The following is a 22,991-nucleotide window of genomic DNA, read 5'->3' on the forward strand; positions in this document are numbered from 1 at the left end:
TGCAGCTGTCCCACTGGATGTTGTTGTAGTAGTACCAGACTGCGTCTCCTCCTCCTCCAGGGCCCCCAGCAGCCGATATTCAGCGACAGTGGCATCCAGCCTCCGTTGCCGGGCCATTCGAGCCAGCTCCCTCCTCCTTGATGGTCTGTTGGATTTGGAAGGAGCAACTATATGAAGAAAGAAAGACATAGTCTGTAACCAATGCTCCTTAAGATTAACACAAAATGATTGAGCAGAAAGTTGTGTCACAGTACAAGTAGCAAATTGAAAGCACAGTACATAACTATTGAGGACAGTATCTATGTATCCTCCGACTTCTTCATCCTTGCTCTAACATTAGTGGGAGTTTAAGGAACAAATTCTACGAGCACTATGGACTTCCATTACAGTCGACTATGACAGTACACCAGTCTTATTCTTCTTCTTCTCTCTTGTTTAGGAAAATTGGTACGTTATCTTATGCAAGCCGGCATAATGCCAGCGCAGTGAACTTGCACCCGAGAAAAACAGACCCACACCATGATGAGTGAGACAGACTTGCGTTACTGTACCGGTCCAGTACATGCAGGTGGTGAAGCTCTTACTTTTCTGTTACGGGTGGCACTGAGAATACTCTGTTAAAAGGGCTACTGCTTAATTAATTTAGCTTTCACCCTATAGTGCAAATGAGTATTAGAAAAGGAAAATGAAGAAGCTAAATATTCTGATTATCTATCACTTCACATGGGATGTATTTGATGACATATGGGATGACTTTAGGTGCTTTGCTTATTATTGAGTGAACAGTGATACACCCACACATGAATGACGTACTACTACTAAACTAAAGTTATTAAGAGAGGTAGGGATAGTCCACCGTAATAACCGGATATATGCTGTGCTTGCAGTTGCAATACAAACTACTGCTACTATTCATGGTAGTATTTGGACAAAATTACAACTTCTTTTCCTTGCCTTTCCTACACTGGAACGGACGTGCGGGTGCGGTGTTACATGCTCTTCAAAGTAACACTTAGTTCATCCAGTGACCGTCTACTCTCTCTAGATACACATATGCTATCTAAGAGTCCATGATCCAGGTATCCATCCATTCAAAGTATATGCACACATACAGTTTCTGTTTCACCCACCCAGGCTGTTCTCCTTCCACCCATCCTTGCTTCATCATTCACCCAGCCATGCACCATACCATATTCTTTCCTTCCCAGCCACCTCGGGGACCAAGCAAACACATATCATTCTTCTTTGCCAGTCATCTTCACATTTCTCGTCCTTCCACACTTACTTACACCCTTCTTTCGCTTTTCGTTCATCCCATCCATCAAGTTAATCTCACATCTGATTGGGATTCTTCTCGCCAAAAACTTCACAGCTAAGTCAAAGTACATTTAGAGGAGGCTACTACCTGGTTGATTTATAATAGACCCGTGCAGAAAGCACACTCTGCAGTCTTCAATCTAAATAAGTAAGGAATATATAGCTTACCTCTGCCTGCCACCACCGTGTTATCCCTCACAGATTTGTTCGGCACTTCCACCGCCTCCTCCCCAGAGTTGTCCTCGTCCAATGCCACCACCACCTCCGCGCTGGCCCCACCTCCAGATGTTCCACCTACAAAGTACATTTAATATTGTTAGAATACACCACTCACTACTATATAATATTTGGTCTAGGAGGAAGAAAGAAATGTGAAAAAAACAGAATACAATTTAATAATTTGTGACTGTCTACTCTAAAGTAAAAATGTCCCTTTTTCCAGGGAAGGCTGTTGTCTTGCTGCACTTTTTGGCACAACTGATGAATGCTTGCTTTTTATTTTTAACACGCACCACTTTTTCTCCTAACAGACAGAAGCTTGACTTCTAAGTACACGAGCAGGATCAAGTTAAAACCAGGTGAGAGCTCGGCTCGACCACAAGAAATGTGTCCAATTAATCGTCAGCACTAAGCACTTTTCCATTTTCAGTTAAACATTTACTTTTCTGACAAACTTGATTTTAATAAATGTGTTTACTTTTAATAAAGCTTTTAAACTTAAATAGACTCTGTGGTTTTTGGTCCTCCAGACTAGAGTGCATGAGCTAAAGGTTTTGGATTTTTTGCAAGCATGAGTCCGTGCCTCTGACATCATTTGGGATCAATCATCGGTGACTTTGGGAGCTAAATGACTCTGCCACACTATCTAGTCAGTAAGGAGATTGGGGGTTCAACTACAAAGTCTGCTATCACTGAGGTATGTGGAAAGTCTAACAGCACCTATTATAATTGATAAGCTAAGCAATGCATTATTTAGTGTCCATAGTTCTGTTTGTGCAGATTTGTCCCTGCAACAGTAGTAGAATGGATTGTCCTCCTATCCAAACCAAAAGTAAAGTAGTATCTTATTCTTTCTTGGTGGTCATTCACCTTTTTATTGTTGGCAATTGTCAAAGCATAAACATTTAGAAGACTTGAAAAGACACTATGGACAATCCCAGAGGACTGCACTCAGTGCATAGAGCTATTGCTGACTAGAATGGGAGTCCAATGGAATTGCCAAATGTGCAATCTTAGTTAGCTACACAGACAGACTAATAAGAATAATCTAGTAATACCACACGGAGTCATAGTCGAGGCAGGATAAGAATTTAGATCCAGTCTACAAGAAGATCAAAGACGATTTAGAAAAAATCGAATGAGGAACGCTAGGAAAAAATAAGTACTCTATATTAAAATTAAAACTTACTGGGGCCAGCAAAGGAGCCCTCGCCTGCCCGATCCTGGCCTGCATCCTGAACAGCACCCTCCTCCTCCTCCTGTGTCCTCCTCTTGCCCCTGGGGGGAGCTGATGTACAACATGAAAGAAAGAAAAACAGAAAACATGGAGGATATTTGTCAACCAAATCAAACATTTCAAGAGAACTAACAAAATATTTTGGTGAAATAGCAAATAGACAACTATTCCACGGGATATATTATTGACCAATCTCATGTGGTCTACTACGTTATTAGTATTGCTTGATTTGCGGACCGTCGAATTGGAAACTTCTTATGTAACTCACTAAACAAAGTACTAAAAAGGTTTGCCTAGGATTGGCAGGTAGCAGTCCGCAGCACGCGAAGTGACAGACAAAGTCCATCGTGATTGCAGATCAGCGACAACACTAAAGTTTTCTACTACATTAACCAGTCATTAAAATACTCAAACTATCAATCCACCACCACTATTTCTTCTTATCGCCATGTGTACAAAGGAAGGACTGGACTTGAGTCTGTAGGGGCTGATTTAGAAGCCCCTTGCGGCTCTTTTGCTCCATTGTTGCGTGACTTTTGTGACGCAGCGGCAGCACAAAAGAGGCGCAATGGTGCAGCGTATATTAACAACGTGACGCATATGGGAGATGCATCACGTTGTAAAGCCCTGCGTCATCAGGGGGCGTTCCGGCGCAAGGGAGGGCGTTCCTGCGCAGGAACGCATCCTAAAAGAGGCTGAGGGAAATCTACAAGATTTCAATCACTCACTTTAACGACAATGATGCGTGACTCAAACCCTGCGCCTGCTTGAAGCAGATGTACGGCTTGATGCAGCATTGGGGAGATAGGGCACCCCAGCGCATTGATGGAGCTGCGCCATTGTTGCAACGCAACTCCAGCAATGCGCCGCCTTTACGGCACAGATGCGTAACGCTTTGGTGACGTTTTGGGCTCATGGTGCGCCGCATTGTAAATACAGCGCACCATGGGTGATGGTGGCGTGGCGCACAATTACTGGTTCATCCCTGCTACTTTGCAGGGATGCGCCGGTAATTAAAAATCTGAACCTTAGTGTGTAGCATTACGCAGTTCTTTAAACTACACTCATACATAATTTCACAGGCCAATGAAATGAACACAAAATCGAAAACAAATAAGCATAGTAGCAACACTACTGAGAAGGAGAGCAGTGCACTTGAAATGCACAGAAGATTTTGAAATATAATTTACCTACAATGTAATGAGCAGCATTATTGCTCTTGGTAAAAAACAACAATTTGCAATATAATAACACACAGCAGGAGAAAACAGAGTAGTAAGGAAATAGCTACTACTACTCACCAAGCCCGGGAATCTCAAGGCCAAGCAGGTCGAGCAGATCTCGTTCACGGTCCAGGACATCCGTCCAGCGGTGGGTGGCCTGATTGTAGGTGCGCCGGACCCAAGAATGGTGGTACATGGCCCAGCACACCTTCTCCCACCGCTTCCGGCGCTCCCGGATCCCGTACCCGACACCGATCCTGCCGCCTGCCATGATGGTCCTGGGGAGGCGGCGCTGAACATAAAAAATGAGTGCGGCCACCTCCTCCGGGCTAAAGATCTCCCGGGGTACGACCTGCTCCCCCCTCAAACGCCCACGGGAGCCGGGCACGGGGTGCGGGACCCTTCCCCTTCTCAGGATGCTTCCCGGCTCCCTTCACCATGGTCTGGGCGGAAAGGAATAAAGAAAATAGAATAGGGAAGAGAAGAAAAGAAAAGAGTTTAAAAAAGTAGTTTAAAATTAACCAAAAGTAGCAGTAAACACAAAAATATAGGGCTAGAAAAATAGAGGGATAGATAATAAGTAAAATAGATTAAAAAAACTTCAAACAAGCAAAGGATGGCAGAGATTTAGAGAGGATACAAAAAGCAAGATGGCCGCGCCCGTTCACGACCGCACGGGTAAGTTCGCGCAAGATTTTCCTCGCGAACACTCGCGAAATTGTACTGGCGAGCCGCACACTTTGCGAGATTACACTTCGCGCCCGGAAACGGAAATACGTCATGCAAACAAGATGGCCGCGCCCTTGAACGACTGCGAGGGTAACTTCACGCCTTGCGCTACAAGCGGCTCGCGAAAACGCACAAAACCTTGCTAACTAACACGGCGCAAAAAAAGAAATCGCATATCTGCAAGAATTTTCACCTTCCGAATCCGATCTCGCGCGTGTTCGCGCCCTGCGAATCCCGCGAAATTGCAGAAAAACGAGTTTTGCAAAACTGAAAGCCCTCGGCAGGTGCAAGAGTTCAAACTCATCATTAGTAACCATTCCCTGTAGTACTTCCTGACTGGGGCCCCTCCAGAGTTCAGTTGCTAGTTGCAACAATTGTATGACCCTGCTCTGACCCTCACAGCAGGCTCATAGAATAGCTACAAGTAGGCCACAAAGGTCCTGGAAAAAAAAATTGCACTGCAACAGAAAGCAAATTACTGATAAGGAAGCAGCTGCCAGACCTGGAATTTTAAAACAGTGACACATTAATAAACTAACAGCAAATTAATTCATGTCAGTTGAAGCAGGGCAGGTGTGCTTGCTTTTCCCCCCATAATCTACAGTGATGATGAACCAGAGGGTGGCATTGATGTAACAGAGGGTGGCATGGGTGAAACAGAGGGTGGCAGTGGTGAAACAGAGGGTGCTGGGAACCTGTGATGATGAACCAGACGTAGAAACAACATAGTCGCGACTGTTGCGAGCCGACAAGTAAGTTCGCGATTGCGAACTAGTACCAAACCCTCGCAAACTGGCAGAAACCCTTGCGAACACAAAAAAAAATAAAAAATCCGCAAATTCGCGAGAACTCGCGGATTTTGCGGATTGCGAGTTCGCAAATTCGCAAAATTCGCGAACGCCAGATTCACAAAATTCGCCCATGCTTAGCAAGCGCATATCGGCCCTCCTTGTCTACCCTAGATTCAATGAGCTTAAACGGAACCGTGTTTCTAACCCAAATGGCCGCCCCCCGGGAGAACGCAGAGAACTTTGTGGCGTAGAGCTGGCCCTTCCATTTTCGGAGCATTTTAGCACCCTCCGAGTCATTTAAGTGCATCTCCTGGAGATATGCTATGTGTACCTGTCTCCTATGTAATTGTGCTAGAACCCTGTGCCGTTTGTGTACCGAACCCAATCCCCGTACGTTCCAAGTGCAGACCATATAATCATTAGGGGATGCCATTACCCCAGATACCCTCATCACGATCCAAAACCATTGTCCACAACAGTATCGACCACATAATGGAAATTTTCAGTGCTACGTATGCATACATTACCCCAACTTGCAGGTCCCCCTCTAAAACCACAGAGGACCAAACTATAATACCCAACATGGGTATGAGCATTCTAGAACCATGCCTAAGCCTGGGGGCGTGAGCCCAGACAAACGTTCACAACAGTTCGCTGCAAAAATTCTCGTAACCATTGTCCCCTATGGTCGTAAGTGTCCCAGGTATTACACCCCCACCCCCCCTTCTAAACAAAGGAGAACATCCGCTACGTTACCAGATCGCCGTCTGCTGGGATAATGGTCACATGTCCGCCGCCATCTGTGCCGTGATTCGGGGAAATAACTGCAGGCTGCCTTCTGTGTCAGAGGCTACTGTATGGGAACTAGTCTGGCTTGCTGATTGTGACCCAACGTTCGCATCATGCTGCGCCAGTGCGTTAGTAGTCAGTCACGCTATTGTTCTCGTGCCGACATCTTCCTCTTCGCCCGGTCGATCAGCTTGAGGCCCCTCCGTGTCCGGGTGCCTAGGGCAGTCCTGAGATCCCGTCCGACTGTCGGACCTCTGTGTTTCCAGCACTTCCTGTTCTTCCCGTAAGGACTGCAGTGGAGTGAGTGTCACCTCCAGCCACTCCGAAGCTTCCTCTGGATTGTCGAAGAAATAAGTCTTGCGGCCAACAAGGCATATTTTACATTGCGCTCCCTGAGTGTTCTTTTTACTCCCCAGAAGGACACCCTGGCTCGTTGGACCGCTTGCGTAAAGTCCGGATAGATGGAGATCGAGTGGTTCTCGTACTTTATGGGACCTCTCTCCCTTGCGGCCTTCAAGATGGCGTCTCTGTCTTTAAAGTGGAGGAGACGTGCTATCAAGGTGTGAGGTGGAGCCCTGGGTCTCGGCGGCCGGGAGGGAACCCTGTGCGCTCTCTCCACACTGTACTTCTGGGTAAGGTCCGCTGGGTCTGCAACAGTCTTTAACCATTCCTCCACACAACGGGTCGGATTAGTCCCTTCGCTGCGTTCCGGTACGCCCAAGATGCGTACGTTGTTTCTTCTTGAGCGCCCTTCCGCATCATCGACCCTATCTCTCAGGTTTTGCATTTGCTTCTCCAGGTTTTCCAGTCTCATGGAGTGTTCTGTTTGTTGAGGTATCAAATCGGCAAGCGCAAGTTTCTGTTCTGATACTTTTTCTGCTAATTTCTTGTGGTCGTCCTTGAGCAGTGACAGCCCTGTTGACATTGAGTCCATCCGGGTTTCAAGAGCCTCTCTGGATGCCCTGATCTCAGTTAATATGAGGTCCAGCTTGGCCTCCTGTGTGGTAGTTCCTGTCGGTGGGACCACGTCTTCGTTGGAGGAGGCCAGGGGATCGTCCGATCCAGAGGCCTGTGCGCCACCACGGGGGTTCCTGTTCCTGCCCATCGCGTACCACTGCAGCGTTCCCTGCTGGCGATATGAAGTCGTCTTGTCTATCCGCCCCTGTCACCTCCGGTCACTCACCACCGGATTGTTTCAACTGCGTGCAGGCGCCACACAACTGGGTACCCTGTGATTGATCTTGCGCCTCATTACACTGCCCGGGCAGGGAGTCCAGATGCTGCAGGAGCAAGGACTGCGATCCTGATCGTATCGGGCCGTTCCTGGCACACCGTGTTGTCCCCTTCACCAGGGAGGATAGCAGTGTCGTTGGGATCCCGGTATTCTGAATCGGAGGGTGGGCCTGTGGCGGTTATGCGAGGCGGTGGGAGAGTGTCACAGATTGTGGGTTGGTAAGCCCCCTGCACCAGAACGTCAGTCCTCGACAGGGGCCGTGCAATGGTGGAGATGTCCCAGTAGTGACCCGGCTCCCAGCTCGCTCTGACTGCAAAGCGTGGCGCACTCTCCCCCGGATCTCAGCGTCTCCACGGCAGCACCCAGCACCCTCAGGGGAGCGCCGCTGTTCACGTTGTCCTCCCTCCTCGTGGTGTTGCTGCTCCAATGCTTGTGTGCCAGGGTAGTCTTGTTATTCCATTTAGTGCCCCGTGGCCTACACTCCTGCTGTGCTCTAGTGCTTATCTCCCCAGCATGCAATCATATGCCCATCTACAGTCACAGCTATTCGTCTCCCTCCGATACAGAGGGGGGGCTAGTGGTTCACTGCCAAGCACCGGGCCTCACCTGCAGTCTCTTCTTCAGCCCAGCTGAGACTCACCAGCAAGCTTGGTCCCTGCCTTAATCAGGCCGTCCTCCCTCAGGATGGGCCCCTCTGCACACCGCTGCACTGTGTGGTGGGTTCCATCCGAGGCCCCAGCCGCCCTAGACCCCGCCGGGCTCCCGGGCTCAGCTGCCGAATGTCCCGGAGCTCCAGCATGCCCCGGCAAGCTCCGACGGTCCGTTCTCCCTCTCACAAGCACTTCACGCGCAGCAGGGGCCAGTAACGCCGGCCCTCGGGCAGCCGCCGCACTCCGGTGGCTCCGGGTCACGTCGGGTTGCTCCGCCGCCCACAAGGACCCCCACTCAGCCGGGCGCGGGCCACTTCCGGTCCGCCTCCCAATGTACTGTGGGCCACGGTCGCTCCTTCGGTTTTAGGCCTCACTTCCCGCATGCGGCGTTACAGCTCAGCGTCGCGGTCCGAGGTCCCCAGCACCACCGACCGGTCAACGACAATGCGGACCGTAAGTCGACAGGTTGCAGGTGAGGGGTAGGGGTCAGACACCTCTATGTCAGGATGTTTTTCAGGATTTTAGGGGAATTGTGGACAGAGCGATCCTAGCTCACGTCCACCATGTTCGGCTGTTGGCCACGCCCCCTCCTTTCACACCCTTAACGCTGGTTTCAATGGCACCTCCCCGACCTGCTTGTCTAACTAATGCGGTTTTTCTCATCGTGAGTGCCGTCTCTAGGTTCCGCCCTCCGACTCCCTCCTCGGCTGTTCTCACCCGGTGTATAGCCGCTTTTTCCGTGACGTGCAGGGGGCTGATCCTTGTTGCTCCAAACCGGAACAAAAACTCCTAACTGGGTCCGACCTGTGATCAGCCAGGGGGTCTGCAAATATCGGGAACCAACCTCGTCCCAATGCATATGACTCTCCAACTTGTCCTCGATAGTGCTTCGTTGCACTGACAGGTTTGCAGTCTTCAAAATAACGCCAAAAGCCAGTCTTTGATTCTTAAAGATAATTTAATCCACTGTGGTGCAAGCCATCAGACGCGTTTCGAACATGACGTCCGTGCTCACTGCTGGGGAATGTACGAGCAACCGCCATTATAAACAAATTGTGCATTCAAAACGCACACCAATTGTCAGAGCCTCGTAACAACACAAACATAGGACTGTGTTACCACATAAAGACCTTGAAAAGATGTTAATGAAGGTGCCATTTTAAAACATGTTCGTTATCCTTTACAGACAATGTTAACATTCGGCTCTGGCTAAAGCATACGACAAATTCATGTTGAATACGTAGGGAATGCAATTAAAATCGTATCAGTATTGCAAATTCATAGTAATTGACCTATAAATTACTCAAATGTGATAGATTGCCCATAAAAATGCAGACCTTCGACATGTATAAATTTGTAAAATTCATCTAGCAACTCATTAAAAACCATAAAAGCTTTACCAATACGGGGTTATAGGTAGATATATCACATTGGGGTAAATTTCATGAACTGTACAAATACATTCATTACATTTCAAAATAAAATGTCCCTCAATGTTATGTTATGTTATTATAAGTTTTATAAAGCGCCTTATCACCCAGAGGTATCTAAGCGTTGATAGTGGACACATAACACCAGTAAGACCGCTGCGCCACCCACTACAGTGGCCCCCATGCTTCCAAAAAGAGCACCGTCTTTAGTTTCTTTCTGAAGATAAGAAGATTAGTTTCCTTCCTCAGTGTGACTGGAAGAGAATTCCATGCTCGGTGGGCCGTGCTTGAAAAAGCTCTACCACCCTTGGACACCAGGTTGACCCTAGGGCCAGATTGCCTGCCTCAGTAGACCGAAGGGTCCTGATTGGTACATATTTAGTCAAACGATCCTTAATATAAGTAGGGGCTGAACCATGAACCGCTTTATGCACAATACAGAGGCTCTTAAACTTAACTCTCTGAGTAATTGGCAGCCAGTATAGGCCCTGAAGTAGAGGAGTAGCCCTGGTATGTTGCATTGCCAATCTATCTACATTTGGTATAAACCCCTCATGCGAATATCTGATCACATGGTCTACAATGATCTGAGTCATTATGATGATATTATCTTATACAAAAAAGTCGATTATAACATATGCATTTTAGTCACCATTAATAACAACTATCCTGACAGATCATTTAGATAGATGTGTGTGACGGGCATTAAAAATAATATATATATATATATATATATATATATATATATATATATATATATATATATATATATATATATATATATATATATATATATATATATATATATATATATATATATATATGTGTGTGTGTGTGTGTATATATGTATATATATATATATATATATATATATATATATATATATATATATATATATATATATATATATATATATATATATATATATATATATATATATATATATATATATATATATAATATTCCACATGATATTTTTAATATTGATACCTACACTGATGGCTGAGTGAAATACATGAGATCTTTTAAAGTGCAAACCTGCATTGCTATGCTATGTTTCTGAGAAGTAGTGAGGGCACATCCTACATTAGGAGGCCAAACAAAAGAAGAAAGGTTGTGGCTTTTGCACTTAGAGTTAGGACTTCAGTTTTTGTTAATTTAAGATAAAGGAATGTTTCTCACATCTAATTGTAGATGTGATGTTAACTGTTGGTTTTATTAATCTGCTACTCTAAGACCTTTTCTGTGAGTCTACAGATTTGGTTGAAAAATGGAGCTGATACAGATTTACCACTCTGTCCGTTAGGTGGTGGAGGTCTTTAACTCTGCCATCTTGAGAGACTCCTGTAAATCAAATTAAGAGACGACTGCCATCCCAGAAGTAATCTATGTAATGGGAAAAGGAACCGATGTATGGCGGTTCCCCTCAAGATACAAAATGTTTGGTGCAATTCGTCCATTGGTTTTGATTTCTGTGGGTGTGAGGAACACCTACAATTGTGCACCCAAAGATATTACCTCAGATGCTTGCCCACTGGTTGACCAACTTCGTAAGGCAATATGTGCTTAGATAAGGCCCCCCACAACATATAAAATACAGTCAACTAAGAAAGGTCCCACTCAATAATTGAGTTAAAGATCAGGAATAAAATTGAAATGATTCATTAAAGATTTTCAAAAGGTACAGCACAGCTATCATCAATGCAAAAACCTAAAGTCAATGACATAAAAGGCTCTTATAATAAGGTTTTACAAAATAATGTGCACATCAGAGTAGAATTCTAAATCTCCAGTGATCAGCAAAATTAACAGGGAAATGGACAGCACAGTAGTAGCATCGGAAAGTCTTCTGGCTCACCCCCAAAAGCAGGGTTTTATGTAGGAAATCTTTTCATAGACTAACATTAATTCCACAGAATCATTGAGGTGTGAGCAAACTCATAAGATTCTTGGCAAATCAGGGCACAATTTTATGAAACATTATATTGCCTTAGCACCATACCACTACATGAACACTCTATGCTAATGACATCTGGAGATGGCAGAACAACTTAGTTAAATGAACAACAATCAACTATTGTGAATGATCAAGGTACAATGAGCTGGCAGATGGTCCTTGAAAAGAAATATTATTGTGACTACATTGGAAAGATTTAATTGGGAATAGCAAGAACAACATCAATGGAAATAAACAAACATGACTTTGCTTGACTGTGTGCTGCAAAAATAATGAAAGTGAACATGCAGAAGGAGACACCTATTTGGGACAAAATAGCCTCTGGGGCTAAATTGAGGCATAGTTAACAAGAGTTAGGAAAACACAAAACATCTATATCAATAAATCAATCAATCAAGGGATTTATAAAGCGTGCTACTCACCCATAAGGGTCGCAAGGTGCTGTGAGAGGGGGGGTGCTGCTACTGTTCGAACAGCCACGTCTTGAGCAGCCTCCTGAAGGTCAGAAGGTCTTTGGTCTGCCGTAAGAGGATGGGGGAGGGCTTTGCCAGACTTGCCGGTGAGGTAGGAGAAAGATCTGCTGCCGCTGGTCGTTCTTCGGATGCGGGAGACGGTGGCGAGGTCGAGGTCGGCGGAGCGGAGCTGGCGGTTTGGGGTGTAGAAGGTGAGTCAACTGTTGAGGTATGTTGGTCCGGTGTTGTGGAGTGCCTTGTGTGCGTGGGTGAGGAGCTTGAATGTGATCCTTTTGCTGGCGGGAAGCCAGTGCAGGTCTCTCAGGTGGGGTGTTGTGATGTGGCTGTGAAGAGGGATGTCAAGGATCAGGCGTGCGGATGCGTTCTGTATGCGTTGCAGTCTTTTCAGCAGTTTGGCTGGGGCTCCTGAGTAGAGGGCGTTTCCGTAGTCCAGTCTGCTGCTGACGAGAGCCTGGGTGACCGTTCTTCTTATGTCAGTGGGGATCCACCTGTAGATCTTTCGGAGCATGTGGAGGGTGTTGAACCAGGAGGATGGGATGTCATTGACTTGCTTGGTCATGGAGAGTGTTAAGTCGAGGATGAATCCCAGGTTGCGCGCGTGGGCGGTGGATGTTGGTGCTGCACCCATGGCAGTCGGCCACCAGAAGTTGTCTCAGGCTTAGGGTGTGGAGCCGAGAATGAGGACCTCTGTCTTGTTGGAGTTCAGTTTCAGACGGCTGTTCTTCATCCATTCAGTGACGGCTTTCATTCCTCCGTGGAGGTTTATTTTGGCAGTACAAGAGTCTTTGGTGAGGGAGAGGATCAGCTTTGTGTCATTGGCATAGGAAATGATGTTGAGGTCGTCTAGTCTGGCGACGCGGGCGAGAGGTGCCATGTAGATGTTCAACAGGGTCGGGCTGAGGGATGATCCTTGGGGTATGCCGCAGATGATTTTGGATGCTTGGGATCAGAAGGGGGGGGAGGTGGATGCTCTATGTTCTGTCGGAGAGGAAGGCGGTGGTCCTGTCCAGTGCTTTGCCCGCAGATTACTGCGTCGTGGAGGAGAGTGCGTAGGTTGCGGTGGCAGACCATGTCGAAAGTGGCTAAGGGGTCCAGGAGGATGAGGGCCGTGGTCATAGGAAATATGTTTGAAGTGTAATGATATCAAGACAGTGTGCTTTCAGTGTTATCTTTAGATTCTATCACATTCTGGCGTAGCACAGTTTTGAAAAGCTGCAAATAATGTATGTGCAATAGGGAAAACAGGATAAACCTCTGAAGCTGTTTCATGTCAGATCACAGTCTATTTTCATGTTGGCCTTAGAGTGTAATGAGAATCAATGGCTTAAAACAGTAATTCCTGAAAGAGTAAAGGGTATTAAGTGCCCCAAAACATAATGGCCTAGCCAGTAATAAGCATTAACAGCCCCTGACAGTGCACACATCGATGGTCCTTAAAGTAATGAGCAGTGTGGGCCACAAAGCAGGAATAACTATTGACCCTGCCTTGATACGCCTTCAATAGACCCTGGCCGCACATATTCAGTTGTCCAGGCAGTAATAAGCATTTTTTGCCTCAGACAGACATGAGCATTATTAGCCCAGACAATAATGAACATTATTGCCCAGGATTCAATGGCCCATGCCAACATATTCATTGATGATCTGGGCAGCCAGTCACATTAATCCCAGGTGACACAACCCCAGTGCTTGGAGAAAACAATAATCATGTAAGGACGAAGTGCTAATACGCGCAGTCCGAAATCTCTGTGCTCTCTACTGCCCTCATGTTTTTGTTACTGTGCCACCCTCAAAGGCCACGAGGACACCATTCCCTATAACAAAGCACCCAATATGAATCACCCTCTAATCTAAATCCCAGTGCCACCATGCACTTCTGCAACCAGTGGAGTTGGGTAGTGGGACAATCTCCGGACTCGGGGAGGGAGAGCTTAGCTCATTGGACTTGCTGTGAAATTTATTGAGCTGTGAATTCCATTTCCATGGTCAGCACACTTTGTAAATGATTGTCTGTGGAATATGATATTAAAAATACACTTTTTGATAAATTTGAAAAGAAAGGTTGGAACCATTGAGATAACAAAAAAAATTTAAGTTGCCAGGTTGTATGTTACCCCTTCGAATAACTGCCAGAATTACACAGGATAATCCTCAGATTTAGAGCAGTATACAAGATATCGCTGGCTGGTTCTTTGGACTTTTGTTTTCACACAGTAAACAGTAGCCTGCTGCCAGAAGAAAGTAAGGTAGGTATGAAAATATGAAGTGTGAGTGGGCATTTGGACGAATGTACAAAGGGATACATGATGGTGAGAGAATACCTCAACTAGCAGCCAAATGTTATTTGCAGTTCTCTTTCTGATAGTATAGTTTAATTCGGATCTGGCTGAAGCCTGATGGACAATTGCAATCCTTCTATAGTTGTCATTAGGTACCACGCTCCAGCCGTTCTTCACACTGTCTGCCAAAAACGTTAATGGGTTGTCAATATATTTCAGTACTATAAAAATATGTTAAAAGATCTTTTAGAAATTGGGTCTCTAGTTGGCATTGGTGTGCACCCTGCCCAAGTAGCGACCACAGTCCTTTTCAGGGTAAGTCAGATACACAACCTAAATTAACCGGTGCTCACCCTCTGGTAGCTTGCCACAGAGCAGTCAGGCTTATCTTAAGAGACAATGTGTTGAGTATTTGTGCAACACTTAAATAACAGTAACACAGTAAAAACACCACAAGAAAAGTCCAGACCCACTTAGGGAAATAGAGAATATTTATCTGAGTACAACAAGACCAAATCAACAAAACTCAAATCTGTAGAACTCCAGATATGCATTTTTAAAGATTAAATCCCAAAACAGTGCTTAGAAGTCAATAGCACTAAAAGGTTACTAGATGTCCCGCTAGACCGGGGTAAATCCAAAGTTCAGACTTCAAGAAAAGGAGGCAGCAAGCCTTTGGAGAACCTGAGTGCAAGGATGAGGAGAGCAGGTCCAGTTCTTCTCACTCCCAGGCAAGAAGCAGCAGTCAGTGGCACAACACAGCAAAGCAGGCCAAAAAGTGGCAGTCCCTCCAGTAACACAGCAATCATCAGGCAGCAGGCCAACACAGCAAAGCGGTTAAAAAAGTAACGCTCCCTCCTGCAGCACAGCAGCTCTTCATCCTGGCAGAATGTCCTTGGCTCCAGCACAGTTCTGGTTTGGTGGTGTCAGGGGTCCAGTACTTATGCCCATGTGTACCTTTGAAGAGGGGGAGACTTCACGGAAGCCTTTGAAGATCACAAGGTCTCTGCCTTTCCTACCCTCGCTCCATCCTCACTACAGGGGGTATGTAGCTCTTTGTGTGGGGACGGACACAATGCTATACAGGTGCAAGTGCTAGGTCCTCCCTCCCAATCTACCTCAGTATGGTCCATTAGAATGGTGGCAGGCCTTCAGGATGCAATTCACACACCTCATCTCCCTTTGTGTAACTATATAGGGGAAATGCAAAAAGCCCAGCTGTCACCCAACCAAACTGGGTATTCAGAGACAGGCAGAGGCACAGAAGGGTTAAAGTAAACAAATGCTGACTTTCTAGAAGTGCTATTTTCAGACTAACAATTTAAAATCCGACTTCACCATAAGTTGTGATTTTAAATGACGAGTCCAGAAAACCAAAACTCCCAAATTCTATCTGCTCCCCATTGAAAATTGCACTTAAAAGATGTTTTAGGCAATCTCAACGTTAAACTAGGAGAGATAGGCCTTCGAGTAGTGAAAAGAAAATTTAAGAGTATTTCACTATCAACACATGTAAAACTTAACACTAGGGGGTTGATTCCGATCCGGTAAAAAAATCTGCAGTACGATTTGTATTCGTAGCCGAATCCGTACGAATGTGAAACTACCGTCCGACCTGCGTAGTACGATCCATTTCCGTGGATTTCTGTACGAATATCAACGAACCGTATGAACCACAGTCGAAGACCCGTACGAATTAGCATCGGAAATCCAACCGTACGTTTGTAAATATGCCGTACAACCGCACTAGTACGATCCGGTTCGGAAAGCCTGTACGAGATTCGTATGGGCCAAAGTAGTTGTGCATGAAGAATGATTCGTACGGAATGTATCGCCTCACATCAAGCGGCATCAACACATAACACCCGCGTACCCCTCGATGAAGCATACACAACCCCCCCAACCCCCAACGGCCCGTACAAGTCACCCGCACGCACACATACGACACGCACACCCCCCTCAAGCGAGCGCGAACCCCCCCCATCCGCCAAGGGGCGTACAAGTCACCCGCACGCACAAGTACGACACGCAGACTCCCGATGAAGCCTACGTGAACCCCCCCACACCCCTAACGGCCTGTACAAGTCACCGGCAGGCACAATTATGACACGCACACCCCCCCTCAAGCGACCGCAAACCCCCCACCCGCAAACGGCCCATACAAGTCACCCGCACGCACAAATACGACACGCACACACCCCGATCAAGCCTACGCAAACCCCCCCACACCCCAAGGCCCATACAAGTCACCCACACGCACAAATACGACACGCACAGCCCCCCTCAAGTGGTCGCGAACCCCCCCACCCGTAAACGGCCCGTACAAGTCACCTGCACGCACAAATACGACGCGCACACACCCAGATCAAGCCTACGCAGACCCCCCATACCCCCAACAGCCCGTACAAGTCACCCTCATGCACAAATACGACACGCATACCCCCCCTCAAGCAAGCGCGAACCCCCCCACCCGCCAACAGCCTGTACAAGTCACCCGCATGCACAAATACGACACGCACAACCCCTCAAGGGACCGCAAACCCCCCACCCACCAACCGCCCGTACAAGTCATTCGCATGCACAAATACGACACGCACACACCCCGATCAAGCCTACGCAAACCCCCCCACACCCCCAACGGCCCGTACAAGTCACTCGCACGCACAAATACGACACGCACCCCCCCTCAAGCGAGCGAGAACCCCCCCACCCGCCACCGGCCCATACAAGTCACCCGCAAGCATAAATACGACACGCACACCCCCCTCAAGCGACCGCAACCCCCCCACCCACCATCGGCCGTACAAGTCACCCGCATGCACAAATATGACACGCACACACCCGATCAAGCCTACGCAAACCCCCCCACACACCCAACGGCCCGTACAAGTCACCCGCACACACAAATACAACACGTACACCCCCCCTCAAGCAAGCGCGACCTCCCCCCACTCCCCCCACCTGCCAACGGCCCGTACAAGTCACCCGCACGCACAAATACAAAACGCACACACCCTGATCAAGCCTACGCAAATCCCCCCACACCCCCAACAGCCTGACAAGTCACCTGCACGCACAAATACAACACGCACACCCCCCTCAAGCGAGCGCGAACCCCCACCCGCCAACGGCCCGTACAAGTCACCCGCACGCACAAATACAACATGCACACCCCCCCTCAAGCGACCGCAAACCCTCCCACCCACCAACGGCCCATACAAGTCACCTGCACGCACAAATATGACATGCACACACCCTGATCAAGCCTACGCAAACCCCCCCACACCCCCAACAGCCCGTACAAGTCACCCGCTCGCACAAATACAACATGCACACCCCCCCTCAAGTGACTGCAAACCCCCCACCCACCAACGGCCCGTACAAGTCACCCGCACGCACAAATATGACACGCACACACCCCGATCAAGCCTACGCAAACCCCCCCACACCCCCAACGGCCCATACAAGTCACCCGCACTCACAAATACGACACGCACCCCCCCAAAGCGAGCGCGAACCCCCCACCCGCCAACAGCCCGTACAAGTCACCCGCACGCACAAATACAAAACGCACCCCCCCCAAGCGACCGCAAACCCCCCCACCCACCAACGGCCCGTACAAGTCACCCGCACGCACAAGTACGACACACACACCCCGATCAAGCCTACGCGAACCCCCCCACACCCCCAACGGCCCGTATAAGTCACACGCACGCACACATAACGCGAACACCTAAACTAGCACAAGGACTTTGCAAACGAGTTGCACAACAACACTCAACATGTCTCCTGTGTACACACCATTGAGAAACAATGTCCTGGCCACATCCAAACAGGCAAACAGAGGTCAACACTAACACCCACCCCATATAACACACACACCACCAATTCAAAATAAGCCACACCCACAAATTGACCAATAAAAGGGTCCACACATACAACCCAACATCCTTTGCAAAATACCTATTTGCTAAAAAGAAGAGCCTGCCAGCACATCAACAACTGCACCCATTAACCTTCACACATACACCCTATCACATCTACACCCACAACACCCCCTTCACAATCAGACCCACACACCCTCTTCCATACACACCATCACCCCCTCAATCACATACACCCCACACCATGACCACACCCAAGAATCCAAAGTTCACTAACCCGAAGAATGAGATCCTTACAGATGAAGTCATCAGAGTCGAGCCACAGCTGTTTGGCCCATTGGTCAGACAGACCAGCATAGCTGAAAAAACACGCATGTGGGAGAGGATCGTTGACAAGGTCAATACTGCTGCACCCATCAGGTGCACCAGGCAGGAATGCCAGTCCAGGTGGTACGATCTGCGGAGGATGGTCAAGAAGAAGATGGACCAGGACTATGCTAATGCGCACCACACAGGAGGTGGTAGTCCCCGCAGACCTCCAGTATACCAGCCCTGGGAGGAGAAAGTCATGACCCTGCTGCCACCAGTGGGAGTACACGGAATAATAGGAGCCGTTGAGCCTGGTGAGTATACATAAAACCATGTAATATGGGGGAACTTACAACAGTGCCCAACAGTATGGGGGTGGGTGGCCATGAGTCCCAGCAGTGCCCAACTGTATGGGTGTGGGTGGCCATGAGTCCCAGCAGTAACCAACAGTATGGGGGTAGTTGCAAGGGGGAGGCTGAAAGGGTGGAAGGTGTAGGGTAGGAGGCTGCTCTCATTCCACATGTCGCAGGTAAACACCCAAGCACAATGCTCAATGCACAGGGAGTGTGAAATTACAGACTAGATAGTAGACCACAGCTTTAAAAACTTTTCATGTTGGTGACACACTTTTTGGAGATGCATCATTTTGTGACACAGTAAAGCAGTGTAACAAGCGAGTGAGCCAGAACCACCGGTCTCCATCCCTCTGTCTGTCCCCCTCTTCTTCCCTCTGTCTCCCCCTGACTCTATCCCTCTCTCTCCATCTGTCTCCCTCCCTCTGTCTCCCTCCCTCTGTCTCCAACCCTCTGTCTGTCTTCCTCTCCTTCCCTCTGTCTCCCCCTGACTCCATCCCTCTCTCTCACTCTGTTTCCCTCCCTCTTGGCTGTCTCCCTCTTGGCTGTCTCCCTCTTGTCTGTCTCTCTCTTGTCTGTCTCGCCCTTGTCTGTCTCGCTCTTGTCTGCCTCCCTCCCTCTGTCTAACTCCCTCTGTCTCCCTCCATCTGTCTCCCGCCTCGGTCTGTCACCCTCCCTCTGTCTCTGTCCCTCCCTCTCTCTCACTCTGTCTCCCTACATCTGTCTCCCACCTTGGTCTGTCTCCCTCCCTCGGTCTCCGTCCCTCCCTCTCTCTCACTCTGTCTCCCTCCCTCTGTCTCCCTCCCTCTGTCTGCCTCCTTCTGTCTCCCTCCTTCTGTCTCCCTCCCTCTGTCACCCTCCTCCCTCTGTATCCCTCCCTCAGTTCTCCTCCCTCTGTCACCTCACCCCAACTTCCTGGGCACACACACAGCCGCACCTGAGCACTTCACAGGTCTATTAAAGACCATAGAGCAGATTTTCTAGAGATGTCTCTTAATTACCAGCTGTTATGTGCTAAGTGCCAGCGACACACCCACCATTTGCAGGGAACACAGTACTGTGTCAGGACACACAGTTTGGGTGCACTGTAGTAGACAATGGGCCCTGGTGTAGACAGCACAAGGCCCTCCTGTGATCATTGCAAACACAAACACCAGGAGAAGCTTTGACATCCTGTGCATGAACCCACAACCACGATCATGGCAGCATGCTTCATGGGGGCACAGCCAAACCGCAAAGGATGGACGCTTGCAAATCACACTCAAACTACTAGCATTGCCTGTCACACACACCCCTTATATTAACTTATCCCCTGGGGACAGGCAATGGAGTGCAACACTGTCACAATTGTCAAGTAGCACAACTAAACAATGACTCATATGAATACGCATCCAACTTTAACATGCACAGTGCAGATTCTCAAGTCCATTGTGCCTCTCACACAATGCACTTGACCCATCTTATGAACGTTGTGGATGCACTTAAGTACCAACATGGACATGGGTATTGACAAGGTGATGCGTCTTGGAGAAGTGCCACGTTCTAAAGCCATGATTTAGAAGTGGGTGCACAGGTCCAGGGGGTTGGCATTGGTTGGCCATCACAGAACATCAACACCTATCCAAAGTAGATGATTTGATCCTTCAAAATTCCGCTCTGTCTCTTACATGAACATGCTGCATCTAAACTCTGTACATGCTTGACGCAGGCATAAGGATTGACACTATATCCTGAATGTTGCGTGAAACAGAGCACTGCTGTATATGTGTTATGCCGGCAAGACAAGACACAGCAATGGCTCTGTCAGTCATTGTCAAGAGAATGGAAGAAGGAAAATACCCCTGAGTACATGTCAATTTGCTACCACTACATACACAACTGAACAATGACAACAATGTAAAGCTGGTGTAACTGTGATGCTGATAATGCAAAACAAATTAAGATGTTTCTTGATAGTGCATTAATAGTGTCTGTCTCTCACACACACAGGGCAACGTGTGGAAACCACCCCCAACCAGGGGGGAGAAGGATCCCAGACCCAGGCTCAGCAGGACCCTGACCCCACCGACAGAGACGCCACTCAACACACTGTGGATGACCCCAACCAACCTGGCCCCTCTGGATCCCAAACCCCAGCAGTAACTGTACCAGCTACATCTGTGACAACCACCGGACCCATTCCCACCACATCCCAGCAGACAGGTCAGAGCCCTGCCCATGATCCACCAGAGAGCCAGCCTGAAAATGAGGGACACCCTTTGGCGTGCACCCTTAAGGTGGCAGACAACATCCACCCTGCCAGCACTCGGGGGTCCCGTTGATCGGATGTGCCCACAAGCTCAGGCCGTGCTCGTGTGGGTCAGGGTGGTGGGAGTGGCGCAAGGCGGAGGCGAGATTCTGGCCAGTCAGCTGCAGGGCCCGGTATGACAGAACTGAGTACCATCCTGGAGGTATACCGGCGGGACACCAGGGAGGTAAGCCAGGTAGTGGAGGCCCTCACCGAGCTGAAACAACAGCAGGCTGAGCAACATGCCAGGCAAGAACGACATTATGGACGGGTGGAGGCAACACTGGCTGAGCTCTTGACGGTGCATCGGGATATGAGCCAATCACTACGTCAGATTGCTGGCAACATGCAGCACCCTCCCTGTGTCACCAGGCCAGAAACATCAAGGCAAAGTGCAACACCAGCCACAGGGAGGGAGGAGGAGGAACTGTCTGACGTAGCGTCCCATGCATCGGCCATGCCTGCACGTGAGGGTCCCCCAAGAAGGAAGGGTCGTCCACGGCTAAGACGTTGAGAGGCAGTGGGGCATGCACAACTCCCAGGACACCTGACCTGCCATATTGCCCTTGGGTGCAACAGCATCACCTATTATACTCTCCCACATGGACTTGCTGGTCACAGTCTGCCCAATGATGCCAAGCACTGTGGCCTGGACTCTGTTGACTCAAACTGTAAGGCATCTCATCTCCAGCAGTGAACTTTGGATTCCCCCCCTTTCTGTACAGCACCTACTCACGTTTCCTGCACAAGATCACCTAATAAATATAAGAAACATCATACGCATTTGTGTAGTCATCTTGTAACCACAGTATAAAAAATATGTGTGTGCATGTATGAAATGCAAGAGTATTTAACAAACTGCAGCCATCCACACACTTGGATCTGAGTCCGGGTGAGGACACACATAGGTCACAATATTCTAACAACTAGATACATGGATGGAAATACACACCTGTGATGGTTAGTAAATGCTGGAGGGGGGTTTGGCTCACAAAACTGCAATTACAGACAGGCACAGGAGAGTCACTTGGAGGTGTATAGATCAGGGTTAAAAAACTAGGTGTCCACGTAGGGAGTACCTACATCTGTGTCCTCAGGTATGTGAACTATCATCAGCATGCTGCTGTACTGTGGATGTGATGAATGGCGCACAGGCCAAGGGTGGCAGGACAGACTGTGGGCAATGGGCTGTAGCACTCTACACAAGCTCACCTGATTACGTGACCTCCCCCTATGGAGCAACAAGTACTAAACCCCTGTGATAGGTGCAACGCATCCAGAACACCTAGCCATGTCTGACAATTATCTTCACCAGAACGGCCACATCACACCACACCCAAGAGACGTGGTAACGGTGTGTGTCCCCGGTGGTCCTTGACTGACTGTGACGGCTATGTTGAAGTGGTGTGACAAGGTAGTGTACTGCCACATTACTGTCAGGAAGGCGAGGTGTGCTGCTGTGGTGTTGACAAGGTAACACTGTACAATAATGTGCTTATGGAAGGTGTGTGTGTGCTGTACGAGGCACATGACCTGGTGGTACGTAGGCACACTGTCATGTGGCTCAGCATAGTCTTGCCAGTATGTGTTGCACACAGAGGCATACAAGCTGTTATGGGTGAGTTTGAGGTATCGTGATACCAGGTGGATGATTGTCTGGTGTTCTCTGTGTGTAGGGTGGCTGGAGCATGCTCTACAAATGGATGGAAGGAGGGGTATTCTGTAGGCGTGTGTGTTCCTGGATCTGGCTAGTCTGTGCTGCATTGTGGCTGTGTATGCAGCAGCAGGAATGAGTGAAGACATGACGGCAGAAGGGGTGTGACAACTTGC

At 48.4% G+C, this 22,991-nt stretch overlaps 1 pseudogene; it reads left to right on the top strand.

The window, feature by feature from the left end:
• Nucleotides 1–8,633: 8,633 nt before the first annotated feature.
• LOC147712226 (uncharacterized) lies at nucleotides 8,634–21,675 on the top strand (annotated as a pseudogene).
• The last annotated feature ends 1,316 nt before the right edge of the window (nucleotides 21,676–22,991 follow it).

The sequence above is a fragment of the Lissotriton vulgaris genome, chromosome 5 (assembly GCF_964263255.1).
Source record: "Lissotriton vulgaris chromosome 5, aLisVul1.2, whole genome shotgun sequence".
Classification (NCBI taxonomy): Eukaryota; Metazoa; Chordata; class Amphibia; order Caudata; family Salamandridae; genus Lissotriton; species Lissotriton vulgaris.